Raw genomic sequence first — 17207 nt, forward strand, 5'->3', positions numbered from 1 at the left:
TAACCTCCATAGTACTAGAGGGAGATGTCCTGGGCAGTAACGGTTGGGGAAGGCAGAGATTGGAATCCATCCAACAGATAACTGAGATCGTTTTGTGCGAGCACTTCTCTGAGATGATGTTGGCAGAGGAGTGAAAGTCGTGGCGAGCCGCATAAAACCAGTCAGGAGACTGACGTCCCAAGAAAAAGCGTTCGTGACTAATCAAGGTCCATTTGAAATATAACGCATGTGTTCTCTAATGTTCTTGATTCATGTGACCGCCAGCTGTTACAGTATTTAACTTACCTCGTGGAGCATACATTAATTTCTTTTCATTTCGTAAAATTTGTCAGCCAGTACAGTTTTACCGGTCAACAGCTCTTCTAGAACTACATTTACTGCGCAAATTTTTTGCTAAATTACAGGTTAATCTGTCTTCTTCTTCAGGAAAACATTTTCGTTAGTCTTCTCTCCTCGCTTAACCTTTGTGGTACTCCTACGTTCTGCCTCGTGTGCCTCAGAAAAACCAAGATCGCAGATTAGCCTAAATTACTGGCGTACTTCTGTATGACTGTGCTTAAAATGTTTACAGTTTCTCCATCCGTATTCTCACAGTTCACATTTCACGTTCATTGACTGATGGGCTCCGCAAGTACTGTTGTAGAATCTTCTTTTCCTCATTTGCACCTCCGTATTTTATTTCAGTAGAACTCCTTTGACAAAGAAATCTTTCTTCAGCTGTAGAAGTCTTCTTATATCTGACAACTGTAGTCCATTTCAGGAACTGTTACTTCCTACGTGGAAGATATATTTGTTTTACGACTGTTTCTTCCAGCATTATGTTGTTCAGAAGTTGGTGTTCTCCTTTCGCTTGTAATTCATCATAAGCTTATCCAGTCATGGAGTATGACATGTGTTCGTTCCAGTAATTAAAATCCGCCTTTACCACACTTCTCTTTACTGATGGAAAGGCCATGTGGCTATCATTATTGCAAGTGAAATCTTAGCAATATGTGATTAAGCTTCTCAAACGAATCACGATTAACAAAGGAGAGTGTGAAACAGACGAATGTTAATTAATATAAATGATTACTTTTTCTGTAGCTTCTTCATCCATATTTAAATTAAGTAGATGATATACGTATTTAAACTGTAGCCATACAATGTTATCACGTTCACCTAAAAAGATTACGCCAACTTAAAAAACTTTTGACTCTATCCATCCCACACGTGCTTCTGTTACCATCTCTGATTCGGTTGTTTTACCTCCATTACTCTTCGTCATATTACATCCTTTCTAATAACGACTTGTCATTCTTTGTGCTCCACTGATATTACTCTCACCTGGTTTTGAAATATTTTTTTTTTAGTGGTCTGGTTTTGAAATATTTTTTTTTTTAGTGGTCTCCTGGCATCCATCTTTTCTATACGCCTCTGGATTGCCGAAGGCTTTCTACAGAGCTATACATCAGATTCATCAAAGCACCCTTCAGCTATCAAGAAGCGGGCCAAAATGGTTTCAGGCTTATATTTTGTCTGAAACCAAGCTGGAATTCTTCTTCGTAACTGAAGTTTTTACTTCTATTCGTCTTTATATTATTCTTTTTCTGTATCTGAAGCGTGAGATCGCCGACACCACGTCCATAAGTTACTAGATTCAGTGATGTTGCAAGGTGAACGTACTTTTCACGAAAACTCTAGGAGTTGTAGATTCCATATTTCTGTTTAACATAGCATCCACCACATTTATCTCTTCCAAAGATTTGACATTGATTGGTGCAGGCTCTTTTGTAATTTTAAATCATTCGCTCTTCTCACATATTCTGATCACGTTACTGGACCTCTGTTTCTTCACATCAGGGTTAAAATACAAATTCACCATCATTTTTGGTTCTGCGCGTGGATAGCAATAGCTTCCGTTATATGTAACAGTAATGTAGCATAGTTGTCTTTTCAGGTCTCCTAGTCCTTCATAAGTTACCATAGGCGTCAGCACAAATTCAGCTAAGAGGGAGCAACATTCTAAAATTGCCAGTTCTGATGTCAATCATTCGGTAAGTTTCATATGGTATCATAATGCAAAACTGAATTTTACAACCATAGTTCGTTAGTACGAGGAGCGTTCAATATGTAATGCAACACCTTTATTTCTCAGCCAATTTCGGTTGAACAAATACGGAATTTGTGGTGGGACATCTCTAAATTCTCCGTCTTCAGTCCCTATAGTTTCATGAAGTTCTGATAGGTGTCGGCGCTGTATGTTGCCTTTAAAATGGCGTTTGTAGAGCAGGTGCGTTCCATGCAGAAAGCTATCATTGAGTCAGTTTTGGCGGGAAACTAGAGCGTCACAGATACTCATCGTCGCTTGCAGAATGTCTATAGAGAACTGGCAGTGAACAAAAGCTCGGTGAGTCGTTGGGCGCGACGTCTGTCATCATCGCAACAATATCGCGAAAACTTGTCCTATCTCCCGCGAGTCGGTCGACAGCACATAGCTGTGACTCTTGCAATGCTGAAACGTGCGGACATTCTGATTCGATGTAATCGATGGATCACAATCAAGCGCCTCGCTGCACAACTGGACGACACTGTTGGTAGTGCTCACCAAAGTTCGTTGGACTGTTCTTCCTGATCCACTCTACAACCTGGATGCCACAGCTTCTGACTTTCATCTATCTGACTCGATTAAGGATGCACACCACTGGCAGCAGTACATAGACGATGGGGAGGTTATTGATGCAGCAAGACGTCGCGGTCCAGTAGAGTGGTAACACGCGGACATTCAGACCCTCCGAGTAAGATGGTGTAAGCCGTCGCACTGTATGGTAATTATCTTGAAAACTAGGATATCGTAGCCAAAAGAGCGGGGAATAATATGGTGTATTGGAATCCTGAATAAAGCCAACATACTTTCATAAAAGAAGTGTATCATTACTTATTGAAAACCCCTCGTCATCTAAACTATACTACTGGCCTTTAAAATTGCTACACCAAGCAGATATGTAGATCATAAACGGGTATTCATTGGACAAATATATTATACTAGAACTGACATGTGATTACATTTTCACGCGATTTGGGTGCATATATCTTGAGAAATCAGTGCCCAGAACAACCACCTCTGGCCCTAATAACGGCCTTGATATGCCTGGGTATTGAGTCAAACAGAGCTTGGACTGCGTGTACAGGTACAGCTGCTCATGCAGCTTCAACGCGATACCACAGTTCATCAAGAGTAATGAATGGCGTATTGTGACGAGCCAGTTGCTCGGCCACCATTGACCAGACGTTTTCAATTGGTGAGAGATCTGGAGAATGTGCTGGCCAGGGCAGCAGTCGAACATTTTCTGTATCCAGAAAGGCCCGTACAGGACATGCAACATGCGGTCGTGCATAATCCTGTTGAAATGTAGGGTTTCGCAAGGATCGAATGAAGGGTGGAGCCACGGGTCGTAACACATCTGAAATGTAACGTCTACTGTGCAAAGTGCCGTCAATGGGAACAAGAGGTGACCGAGACGTGTAAACAGTGGCACCCCATACCATCACGCCGGGTGATACGCCAGTACGGCGATGACGAATACACACTTCCAATGTGCGTTAGCCGCGATGTCGCCAAACATGGATGCGACCATCATGATGCTGTAAACAGAACATGCATTCATCCGAGAAAATGACGTTTTGCCATTCGTGCACCCAGGTTCGTCGTCGAGTACACCATTGCAGGCTCTCGTGTCTGTGGTGCAGCGTCAAGGGTAACCGCAGCCATGGTCTCCGAGCTGATAGTCCATGCTGCTGCAAACGTCGTCGAACTGTTGGTGCAGATGGTTGTTGTCTTGCAAACGTCCCCACCTATTGACTCAGGGATCGAGACGTGGCTGCGCGATCCGTTACAGCCATGCGGATAAGATGCCTGTCATCTCGACTGCTAGTGATACGAGGCCGTTGGAATCCAGCACGGCGTTCTGTATTACCCTCCTGAACCCACCGATTTCATATTCTGCTAACAGTCATTGGATTTCGATCAACGCGAGCAGCAATGTGGCGATACGATCAACCGCAATCGCGATAGGCTACAATCCGACCTTTATCAAAGTGGGAAATGTGATGGTACGCATTTTTCCTCCTTACACGAGGCATCACAACAACGTTTGACCAGGTAACGCCGGTCAACTGCTGTTTGTGTATGAGAAATCGGTTGGAAACTTTCCTCATATCAGCACGTTGTAGGTGTCGCCATCGGCGCCAATCTTGTGTAAATGCTCTGAAAAGCTAATCATTTGCATATCACATTATCTTCTTCCTGTCGGTTAAATTTCGCATCTGTAGTACGTCATCTTCGTGGTGTAGCAATTTTAATGGCCAGTAGTGTAAATACACTGACAAGACAACCCGCTTCCATGGCCGAGGTCGTTAATGCACGCTGAAGCGGTGGCGCTCGACTCTTGAGTAACCCGGTCGTAGAAAAAACTTCTACTGCCAGTATTTGGCCGACAAGGGGAGGGGAGGTGGTCTGAACATCAGACTTTGCTCCAGTGTCCTCGTTTAAATACCAAACCTCTCCTCAGTGTCTCATGAAGTGAGAGCATACGGCACTGTTGACGGTGATCTGTCTGTCGGATGGGGACGTTACGAGCTTGCCGGACCCCTTTGTGCTATTTGCGTGGAGTAGACCATGTGCTGGCACAGGGTTTGAAATTCTTCCTTCGATCATCATCATCATCATCATCCTCATCATCATCATCATAGTCATACGATACAAGCATTACACTACGTTACACACACACACACGCACACACACACACACACACACGCACACGCACGCAACACAACACAACACAACACATACATGTAATATTACAAATATTTTAATGGAGCATGTTGTAAATAAATAAACCAAAAACTGATGAGACCGAACATATGATCACCTGTTTAATAGTTGTTTCACCTTTGAAAAATCAAAACGGTAGACTTTCTGGGTGGTATGGATTGGATAGGTTTTCGGAAACTACGTGGCACCAGATGTCTACGGCAAGCACAGGACACGAAATTCCCGTAAATTATGGCCCGGTGGTTTGTCGTCGGGGAGCTAGCCCATCCCATAGCGTCCTACTGTGTTCCAGCGAATTCAGATAAGGTGAATTTCGTAACCTAGACAACGCGAGTTCACTATCGCGCTCCGTAAACCATTGCAATACGATTTTGGCTTTGTGTCACCGACCGTTATCCTGTTGAAAGCTGCCATCGCCGTCGGACAAGACATCTCACGTGAAGGAGTGCAGATGGTCCGCAACAAAGTTCACGTAGTCCACAGCTGACACGGTGCCTTCGGTTACCATCACAGGTCCCATATAGAAGTCTTGGTAGGTGTCCCCACACCATAATAGCCCTCCCCCCCCCCCCCCCCCAAGCATCCTGCAACCGTTGTGTGGTTCATGTTTTGAGCAGTTGTTCAAATCGTTCAAATGGTTCTGAGCACTATGGGACTTAACATCTATGGTCATCAGTCCCCTAGAACTTACAAGTACTTAAACCTAACTAACCTAAGGACATCACACAACACCCAGTCATCACGAGGCAGAGAAAATCCTTGACCCCGCCGGGAATCGAGCAGTTGTTCACCTCACTGAAGCCATATCCGAGCACTACCATTTAGATAGTGTAAGAAACGTGATCCATCCGACCAGGCGACATGTTTCCACCGATCCAAGGCTCACTTTCGATGATCCAGTGCCCATGCAGACGCAACTAACGCAGTCCACGGGTCAAAGAGGGAACAACTAAGTGTCATCTGCTGTGGAGCAACATGTTCAACAATGTTCGCTGAAGAGTGTGCACTGAAACACTCGTTCCTGTACCAGTATCGTACTCTCTTCCTACGTCTGACACAGGTGGCCGCCTATACTGCTTTACAGAGCAGGTAAGCCTCCGAGCTCCACATTGTATAAGGAGGTGCGGTCGTCCAATACCTAGTCGCCCACTCGTGGTTTGACCATCCTTCAATCTGTTTCCGTAGGTGCTCACGACAGTAGCAAGCGAACAGCCTACCATCTTCGCAGTTTCTGGGATGCTCGAACTACGAGCCGTTCTGCAACAATCTGCCCTCTTTCAAAGTCACTTCTACATTTCTACATTTGTAGCCTGTATTGTAGGTGGAATGATTCTTCATTTGTCTCTGTACCGCTTATGTACTCGTACTTGCCCTACCAAGTCGTGTTCTTACACTCAGTTTGGGAAGTTGTCATAATGTTTCGGCTCTTCACTATATCTTTATGTTATTACTATGTACATGGACACGTCATTTCTTTAACGATATGAATTTACGTCCATATGATGAAATCCACCTTTCTTGTAAAACTTCACGTCAGTAATACAGCTGTGTTGGTTGGGGTCCACATCCCAAGCGAGTAGCGCTGAGAGGAGGGGCCACACTGCCCTCCCCCTCCCTCCCTCATTCCCCCCGCCCCCCCCCCCTATCTGTCTGTCTCTCTCACTGTGTGTGTGTATGTGTGTGTGTCTGACATCACAAACCAAGGCGACAGATGTCGGAAAATTCAAATACCAATGATAGCGGGCAGATGGCCTAAAATTTAAAAATCAGAGATGATGGATGGTGAGAAATTTAAAAATGAGACTGGCACTGGCAGGAAATTTAAAAATACGCGAGATGTTGGAGTGCAGAAAATTTAAAAACAAAATGCAAGATGGCGGTGGTGGGAAAAGCTGTCATTAAAATGAAACAGCCAATGACGGTACAGAATCTTTGCCATTCAGTACGTATAGTCTGCCGTGTTCAAAAGTATCCAATTACACTGCAATATTTCCACAAGTTTCTGCATCTGAATTGGGCACCATGTTAAAAGGTATTCTGTTATCTATCAAAATATTTGAATAGTACGCACTCAAATGCACACACACGCGCACAGGCACACACACACACACACACACACACACACACACACACACACACACACACACACACACACACACTTGAATTTTGGACTATGTACAAAAGTATACTCTGCAATAGTTTACCTGACGCAAAAAAGTAGATAAGAACGTAAAGTTCTGTTTCAACAGTAAATTTCATGCCTCTCTCTGTAACAAGGGGGAACATGAAATAAATAAAAATAAAAGTACACGAGACATATATTTTATTACAAATTGATTTCATTCCTAAGAAAAGCTAGAGACAAACTATAGCTTTGACAACGGATATCCAGAGTTTAAATTCTATTTTTTTACTTTACTGCTTTATATTTTTTACGCATTTAACGGTTTTAGAATCCCACACACGCTCATAGGATATGCGCGAAGCATACAAGAACTACTGTAGTAAAAGATCTTGCCAAGAACCTAAAAAAAGTTTTGTCCTGTGCAAAATGGCTAAGTCAGGGTCTGCTATCCAGTCACTCATTAACGAATCTGGTGTAGCAATAGAAGGTTCAAATCGTTCAAATGGCTCTGAGCACAATGGGACATAACATATTAGATCATCAGTCCCCTAGAACTTGGAACTACTTAAACCTAAGGACATTACACACATCAATACCCGAGGCAGGATTCGAACCTGCGACCGTAGCGGTCGCTCGGTTCCACACTGAAGTGCCTAGATCCGCTTGGCCACACCGGCCGGCAGCAATAGAAGGCAGTAAAATAAAAGTCGATATCTTAAACCTCACTTTCAAGAAATGGTTCACACAGGACGATCGTACAAACTTAGCATCGGTTGACCACCATATGATGATGGAGTACAAACTCCCGTATGGTGGATATAAAGGACCTCCCACTCGAAAGAAGTCCCACAAACGTGTGAAGTAATTTCGCTGAAAATGAAATGAAATGTCGTGCGGCTAGGGCCTTCCGTTGGGTAGGTCGTTCGCCTAGTGCAAGTCTTTAGAGTTGACGTTACTTTGGCGACTTGCGTGTCAATGGGGATGAGATAATGATGATGATGACAACACAACATCCAGCCGCTGAGCGCTGACCACTTCTTCTTCTTCTTCTTCTTCTTCTTCTTCTTCTTTTTTTTCCGGTCTGGGGCTCGTAACTAGATGCTCCGCTTCTGTAGAACGGTTGTTGTAACCTCTCTTATTTTTTTAAAAGGTAACAGTAGAGTGGTCAGTTCTGAGCTGGTGGAGACAGGGTAGGCAGGGTCGAAAACGCGAGGCCAGGCCACGATTCCTCCTCCTTCCCAACCATGAATAACTCTCCTCAGTTTTTTTACTGGGAACTGGGTAAAGAAAACAAAACATCTTTATTTGTACAAGCATAAATACAACAGAAATGCTCTTCTTCCGGCGGAATCAACAAGAGACATTACACTCGAACAAGGCGAGCAAAAGTCTTTATTAACAAGGTGTCCGAAAAAAATAATAACAATAATACTGAAGTAAGCTAAGAGGTGTGAGGCAATGGAAGAAGGTGCGGGGATATGATAAGGCTTGCAGGCAACTGCCTGGCAGATGGAGCGTGGAGACAGAGTGGGCAGGGGTCAGCATGCGAGGTCAGGCCAATGTGTCCCCGGCACCACTACTGGCAAGAAGCACCCAAAGAGAGGGCAGAAGCCAAAGAGGAGGGGACAGTAGAGTTGGGGGAATGACCAGCGTGTTCTGGTGTAGTGCATAAAAGAAAGGGGGCGCGTGTCCAAGAGCCTACTCCACCGTATTTTACGATGATGAAAGTATCGCGGAGAGTCTCAAATCTCAGCAGGGTGGGCGGGAGTGTCGTAAGCGTGTGGCACCGTCCAACTGAGCGGGAGTGACGTTAAGATCGCGTGTAGGTAATTGGCAAAGAAGGCGCGGTAGCGCGATCGATGCTCGACTCCACGGTGGGCGGTTTGTAAGTACTGCCAGAAGTCAAGGCGTGATTTGTCGCCATCATTATACACGTAGGTCATCGTCCACCCCTTGACCCATACAATCGCATGATTTTTGGTGGCGGGGAAATAAGTATCCTCAGGATGGATAAAAGTCCATGAGTCAATCGAATCCGGCGGAACACGGAGGTAACAGGCAACGAACTGTCGACCAAGTTTCCAGACGTCGCTTGTGGCAGCACAAGTCGGTTGATGGACATCGTCATCCATGAGGTGGTAAATTGGACAAAGTGGAGGGTCCGTTCGTCTGATGGCGTGAAGACGTTGATTTGTGGCGAATTTTTCACATGCGACGTGGTACCGTGTCTTCCGGACATTGGACGACCACTCAGCCGCTGAAATTGCACTGTGCAAATTTGTGACGTTTGACGTGGCAACAGTGCCCTCTGCAACATCGTTTGGTGCAGCACTGTACTGCCCCGCGTCGCTGTGGCTGGAGCTCAGTGTTCAGTGTTTAGTGACAATGTACCGCTGTTCTATCGAAGAGCACGTGTTTCTCGTGAAACATTATCGGATTACTGGTTCCGTAAAGACATGTTAGCGACTGTTTGTTGAACGGTTCGGTGACCAGCATATACCGTCTAAATGCTGCATACGAAAGTCAGTGAACAACATGGAGAGCAGTTGAACGGTGTTGGATCTTCACGGCGGTCGACGGCCGCCATTATCGGAAGAAAAAGTGACTGACGTGACGCTACGATTGTTGGCCTCTCCAGCAACGTGTGTTCGACTTTCGTCTCAGGAATATGGAATGTCACAGAGCACATGTCACAGAGATGTGAAGAAAGCTGGCATGTATCCATACAGGTTTACAGTTGTCCAGTTACTGAATGTCAGTGACAAAGATAAAGGCATTACGTTTTGTCATTGGTTTCAGCAATTTATTGCCCAGAGGCCAGGAATACTGCAGTACACATGGTTCAGTAATGCGGCGTGATTCCACGTCTCTGGCAATGTAAACTCCCAGAATACACGTTTGTGGTGTAACGAAAATCCACATGCACTGGCCGACCAACAACCGCATACACCAAAGATTGGTGTGTTCTGTCCAATGACACAGCATCACACCTTCGGACCAATTTTATTCCAGTCTACTATGACAAGTATAGTTTACATCGAAATCTTTCGGGAATTTGTGAACCAGTTGGACGATGAAGAACTTACCCGCGGCTGGTACCAACAGAATGGCGCCACATGCCACAAGTGTCGAGTGACCATGGCTGAGGTCGAATCGTTTTTCCCCAGCAGAGTGATTTCGAAAGGACTGTGGCTCCCAAGGTCACCTTTTCTAACATTACCTGACGTTTCCCTCTGGGGTGGCCTAAAAGGGAAGGTCTACACGAACAAACTACACTACTCGAAAGATTTACGTGAGAACATCATCCGTGAAATCTAGGCGGTGACACCAGAGGTCCTGGCAGCAACACTTGACAATCTGCAGCGTCACCTTCAACTGTGTTTACGAGTCGAGGGCGGCCACTTCCAGCACATTTTCTGATCCACCTTTATTTCGCCATGAAGAAGGTATGACATGATCATTCAATTTCATTTCGTGATTTTTATGCAAAGCCTTTAAGTGCAATTTAATCAAATGTTTGTTTGTGAGGCCGCTTTCTACTGTGACACCCTGTGGTAGTCGGCCCTCGTGGCGTAGAGAAGCAACTGAAAGAGTTGAAAACGGAAATGTCACCAGGTCCGGATGGAATCCCAAATCGGTTTTGCAGAGAATTTTCTAGTGCGTTGGTCCCTTACTTAGCTTGCATTTATGGCGAATCTCTCGCAGAGCGCAAAGTCCCAAGCGACAGGAAAAAGCGCTGGTGACTGTTGTACATAAGAACGGACCCACATTATTACAGACCAATATCCCGAACTTCTGTTTGCTGCAGAATCCTGGAACATATTCTCAGTTCGAATATAACAAACTTCCTTGAGACCGAGAAGCTCATGTCCACGAGCTCAGCTTGACTTTCTCAACTATGGATGAAGGGTAACAGGCATGTTCCATAATCCTAGATTTCTGGAAAGCATTTGACACGGTGCCTCATTGCGGGCTGTTAACGAAAGTAAAAGTATATGGAATAGGTTCACAGATATGAAGGGCTTATTTCAATAGTGGTACAAGTCCATTTTTGTTCATATGGAGATACAGAGACCTAAAGTTAAATGAGCGCTCAAAAATCTGCAATTCAGATACCAGAAATATTCAAGCGTATGAACCTTTCTTTCTATTTCTTTGAATCATTAATTTCAGAAGCATTATAGGCAGAAAAGTGGAGTTATGGACTTGTACCACTATTGAAATAAGCCCTTCATATGTGAGTGACTCGCTTTTTGATCACCCCTTGTATAAGCCAGTCCCGATCAGGCACATTTGCTTACAATGTTGAGCGTAGCCTATTACGTACACTCTAGCTACGATGAGAAATATTCAGATTTTAAATTGTACGATGTTTTTACCTTTAGTGTTTTACATTTATTATTTTTACCATCTATGACGACTAGCTCGTGGTATTGGCTCTGCATTTCAGCGTATATGTTCAACTAACCTTTGAAATCGAATAGAATCTCTTGCTATGTGTCCCCAAGATCGAAAATGTGCTGTCCAGTATGCGAAATCCCACACGATAATTAAGTGAACTATTTCCAAATCCCTCGAATTTGGGAAATCCACATTTCGAGCATATCTTTCAACTGAGAGAATGTTCTCATGTTCAACTTAACATTCTGCAATCGAACCATTCATTTTATTATGTTTGAGAGCCATTGTAAGCTTCAAGGATTAATCAACACTTTTGTTTGTTTGTTTGTTTATTAGTAACGTGCCCCATTACGACTTTTTGTAACACTAAATGTACGTATGGGGTGTGTATGGAGTGCAGTGTAATGTTTGTGTTGTATGATGGTAATCATGATGGGAAAAGGGTGGCTGAAACCTGGCGCTGGCGCGTAGAATACTCTCCGCGAATAGCAACAGAGGGGTTACCAAGTTTAACGTCTCCAACCGATGGATACATCACCATTAACAGTGTCACAGCCCTCACAGAGGAGAGGTTTGGTATTTAAATTAGGACATTGGAGAAAAGTAAGGTAATCAGGAACTTTAATCCACCTCCTCTGTGGTGTCACCGCCAGACACCACACTTGCTAGGCGGTAGCCTTTAAATCGGCCGCGGTCCGTTAGTATACGTCGGACCCGCGTGTCGCCACTATCAGTGATTACAGACCGAGCGCCGCCACACGGCAGGTCTAGAGAGACTTCCTAGCACTCGCCCCAGTTGTACAGCCGACTTTGCTAGCGATGGTTCACTGACAAATTACGCTCTCATTTGCCGAGACGATAGTTAGCATAGCCTTCAGCTACGTCATTTGCTACGACCTAGCAAGGCGCCATTATCATTTGCTGTTTATCTTGTGATGCATGTACCGTCAGACCGATGTTCACCAATTATGGATTAAAGTTAAGTATTCCAGAAGCTACTTACTATTTTTGCTACTATAAAGACCTTGTCCTGTTCCAGACCTCACGCCATCCTGCGTGAGCTTAAACGCGTGCCTATCGGCTTCCCGTCATAGTGGATTGGCTGTCTTGCCAGTCCACAAAATCCTCTCCTTCCCTTGCCAAATACTGCCAGCGAAAATTTTTTCCACCACTAGGATTCGAACCAACTTACCCCCGGATCAAGCGTCAGCGACCCAGGCCACAGCGGTGGATATTAATAAGCACTTCAAAAAGTTCTTTTTCAATGGATATTATTCCATTATCATGCGAATTTTTGCCTATGGCTTTCAAAGCTGGCAAGGTAACTAAATGGTTCAAATGGCTCTGAGCACTATAGGACTTAACTGTTGAGGTCATCAGTCCCCTAGAACTTAGAACTGCTTGAACCTAACTAACCTAAGGACACCACACAGATCCATGCCCGAGGCAGGATTCGAACCTGCGACGGTAGCGGTCTCGCGGTTCTAGACTGTAGCGCCTAGAACCGCGGGGCCACTACAGCCGGCAGGCAAGGTAACTAACTGCGGACCATTGCAGCTAACCAAATCTATATGTAATGGCGATTTGTTGGAGACTGGCTTTCAGAATTCATGTTCCTCATCAGAATCATCCTCTTGTTCTTCACGTAGGTAAGAAATGTGAGTTACTATACTATCGGCTTCCTAGACAAAAGACATACAATAGTTAAAAACTTTCAATATTTTTGGCAGTGCAATGGACGAGAAAACAAATATACTTGTAAAATTATTCATTTTTGTGTCTCTTTTGGATAAAGAGCGTCTGGTCGTTTTTATTGTGGTTACGGCTTTTGCGAAAGTTTCTTACGAAACGGCTGGGTGCTACAGAAAAATCACTCGTATCACCATAGGACGCGTCACGTAGAGTACCGAAGTAGACCACATGGACTTCTAGGCTATGTTTCATCCACGTAAAGTCTTTTCTCTTTACGGAAGATGAACCACCATTTTGAATTTCGAGAGAAGCGCTCCAGAAAAGGTTGAACAGGGTACTTAAGATGTATTCTGTCATTAAATATACATCTGTGTCATTATTTTCCCGATCCTTTTTGGCAATAGCTTCGATATACAGTGAAAACTACACCAAAATTTCTGTACTGATTTCCATCCGAAACTGACTGAGATATTCGGAGAATAATTGCTTTCCAATGCACCTGGTGAATCTCTAACAAGCTCTCTGACTGCTCTTTAATACACTGACGTAAGAGAAACCGCGGCACCAAGAAGCACTTGTGCGACATAAACGAAAATCGGTAGGCATGTTCCTATATTTGAAAGATGATGTCTACACAAATTTCTCGGGGGCCGGTGTGGCCGGGCGGTTCTAGGCGCTTCAGTCTGCAACCGCGTGACCGCTACGGTCGCAGGTTCGAATCCTGCTTCGAGCATGGATGTGTGTGATGTCCTGAGGTTAGTTAGGTTTAAGTAGTTCTAAGTTCTAGGGGACTGATGACCACAGATGTTAAGTCCCATAGTGCTCAGAGCCATTTGAACCACAAATTTCAGGACAGTCGCGTAGGAGTGGTGCTGGTAGCGAACACTGTGAGGATGCAGGTCAGATTTGCTTTAAATACTCGCTGCAACGGTCATCAAGGTTAGTTAGCTTTGAGATTTGACGCTGTGAGTTAATGTTAGTCAAGAATGCTTTTAAGGCCGAAAAAACATCATTATCAATACCTCACGAGTTTAAACGAGTTCCTGTCATAGAACTACGAGAAGCTGGATTTTCATTCTGCAATATTGCAGGAATTGATGTCAAGAATGCAGCCACTGCACATTATTGTCGGCAGCGGTGGTCACGTGAAAATACAGCCACTCCGGACACCAATTGCGCACTATGAAGAAAGACGACCATCGTGCTCGGCGTACTGGTCTGGCTCTTCGTACCGTATCTGCAGCGGTTACTTCACGGACAGCTCCGAGCCTGCAGCGGTTACTTCAAGGACAGCTCCGAGCCAGACGCCCTTTAGCGTGCACTCAACTGGCCCCAAACCACCACCGTCTGCGACTTGAATGGTCTCAAGCGGGAGCTCATTGGAGGGTAGCGTGGAGATCTGTTGTGTTTTCTGTGAAAGCTGGTTATGCCTCAGTGCCAGTGATGGCCATGTGGTGGTGGGCCTGCAACCAACCTGTTTATGTGCCACACACAGTGGACTTTTACCTAGAGTTATCGTCGGGGGGGAGGGGGTTCGATTTCGCATGATAGCAGGAGCCTGATTGTAAATTTGCTCTTTAATCTGGTCATTTGACCTGTTGTGTTGCCATTCATGAGTAGCATTCCAGGGGTGTTTTTTAGCAGGATAGCTCTCGCCCCTCGCCCACATACCGCCGTTGCAACCCAACATGTTCTACAGTGTCAACATGTTGCCTTGGCCTGCCTGACCACGGTATCTGTCTGTAATCGAGTGCATCTACATCTACATCTACATTTCTACTCCGCAAGCCACCCAACGGTGTGTGGCGGAGGGCACTTTACGTGCCACTGTCATTGCCTCCCTTTCCGGTTCCAGTCACGTATGGTTCGCGGGAAGAACGACTGCCGGAAAGCCTCCGTGCGCGCTCGAATCTCTCTAATTTTACATTCGTGATCTCCTCGGGAGGTATAAGTAGGGGGAAGCAATATATTCGATACCTCATCCAGAAACGCACCATCTCGAAACCTAGACAGCAAGCTACACCGCGATGCAGAGCGCCTCTCTTGCAGAGTCTTCCCACACCCGGGTTCCCGGGTTCGATTCCCGGCGGGGTCAGGGATTTTCTCTGCCTCGTGATGGCTGGGTGTTGTGTGCTGTCCTTAGGTTAGTTAGGTTTAATTAGTTCTAAGTTCTAGGCGACTGATGACCTCAGCAGTTGAGTCGCATAGTGCTCAGAGCCATCTTGCAGAGTCTGCCACTTGAGTTTATTAAACATCTCCGTAACGCTATCACGATTACCAAATAACCCTGTGACGAAACACGCCGCTCTTCTTTGGATCTTCTCTGTCTCCTCTGTCAACCCGACCTGGTACGGATCCCACACTGATGAGCAATACTCAAGTATAGGTCGAACGAGTGTTTTGTAAGCCACCTCCTTTGTTGATGGACTACATTTTCTAAGGACTCTCCCAATGAATCTCAACCTGGTACCCGCCTTACCAACAATTAATTTTATATGATCATTCCACATCAAATCGTACTGCATGCATACTCCCAGATATTTTACAGAAGTAACTGCTATCAGTGTTTGTTCCGCCATCATATAATCATACAATAAAGGATCCTTCTTTCTATGTATTCGCAATACATTACATTTGTCTATGTTAAGGGTCAGTTGCCACTCCCTGCACCAAGTGCCTATCCGCTGCAGATTTTCCTGCATTTCGCTACAATTTTCTAATGTTGCTACTGCTCTGTATACTACAGCATCATCCGCGAAAAGCCGCATGGAACTTCCGACACTATCTACTAGGTCATTTATATATATTGTGAAAAGCAATGGTCCCGTAACACTCCCCTGTGGCACTCCAGAGGTTACTTTAACGTCTGTAGACGTCTCTCCATCGAGAACAACACGCTGTGTTCCGTTTGCTAAAAACTCTTCAATCCAGCCACACAGCTGGTCTGATATTCCATAGGCTCGTACTTTTTATATCAGGCGACAGTGCGGAACTGTATCGAATGCCTTCCGGAAGTCAAGGAAAATGGCATCTACCTGGGAGCCTGTATCTAATATTTTCTGGGTCTCAGGAACAAATAAAGCGAGTAGGGTCTCACACGAGCGCTGTTTCCGGAATCCAGGTTGATTCATACAGATTAGATTCTGGGTTTCCAAAAACGATATGATACGTGAGCAAAAAACATGTTCTAAAATTCTACAACAGATCGACGTCAGAGATATAGGTCTATAGTTTTGCGCATCTGCTCGACGACCCTTCTTGAAGACTGGGACTACCTGTGCTCTTTTCCAATCATTTGGAACCTTCCGTTCCTCTAGAGCAGGCTGTTCCAACCGAGCTCCAGGGAGCCGGAGCGCTCCGGAGCGCTCACTGCGGCAGCTCGGAGCCCGCGTGGAGGGGGAAAGCGAACTCTCTGCCCCCTGGCCGCATGCAGCCGCAACTGACGCAATAATCCGTGTTTAATGACAGCGATGACTAGCCGCGGGAGCCCTGTACCTCTATTGGAGGATACCTTTCTATTCACTGTGAGCGATGGTCGTCCGCAGTGTCTTGTATGTCATAAAGTATTTAATTCTGCGAAGAGGTACAATATACAACGACATTATACACGTCTTCACGCAGCGCACTACGATCAGGTAGAAGGCGTTGCACACAGAGAACTGGTAGCCAGGCTTAAGAACGACATACCAGGAGACGTAAGTTCAAAAACGGTTTCGTAATACGGAGGGTATCAAAACGTGCAACATAGTTCGTGTTCGGTAATGCGTTTACAATTTTTGGGTGAATGAGAGCCGAGAAAACATTACTGAATCTGCAAATCGAGCAAGCTACAGGGTCGCTCACATCATTGCGACAAGTGGCAAGCCGTTTTCGGTGGGACCACTCGTAAAATCGTGCATGGTAGGAGTTGCAGAATGTTTGTTTCCAAGGGAGGTGCAGGCAATTGAAGGGGTTTGCCTCTCGAGGCAAACAATGTCTCGTCGAATATTGGACATGGCAGCGGATTTAGAAACACAGCTCTGGAAAAAGGCGGAGAACTTTCTTGCATATTCGCTAGCGCTTGACGAGAGCACCGACATATCGGACTGTGCTCAGCTTGCAGTGTTTGTTCGTGGCGTCGACATGAGCTGCAAGTAACTGAAGAACTCTTGGATGTGGTACCACTCGATTACACCGCAA

This window comes from Schistocerca serialis, chromosome 8 (assembly GCF_023864345.2).
Source record: "Schistocerca serialis cubense isolate TAMUIC-IGC-003099 chromosome 8, iqSchSeri2.2, whole genome shotgun sequence".
NCBI lineage: Eukaryota > Metazoa > Arthropoda > Insecta > Orthoptera > Acrididae > Schistocerca > Schistocerca serialis.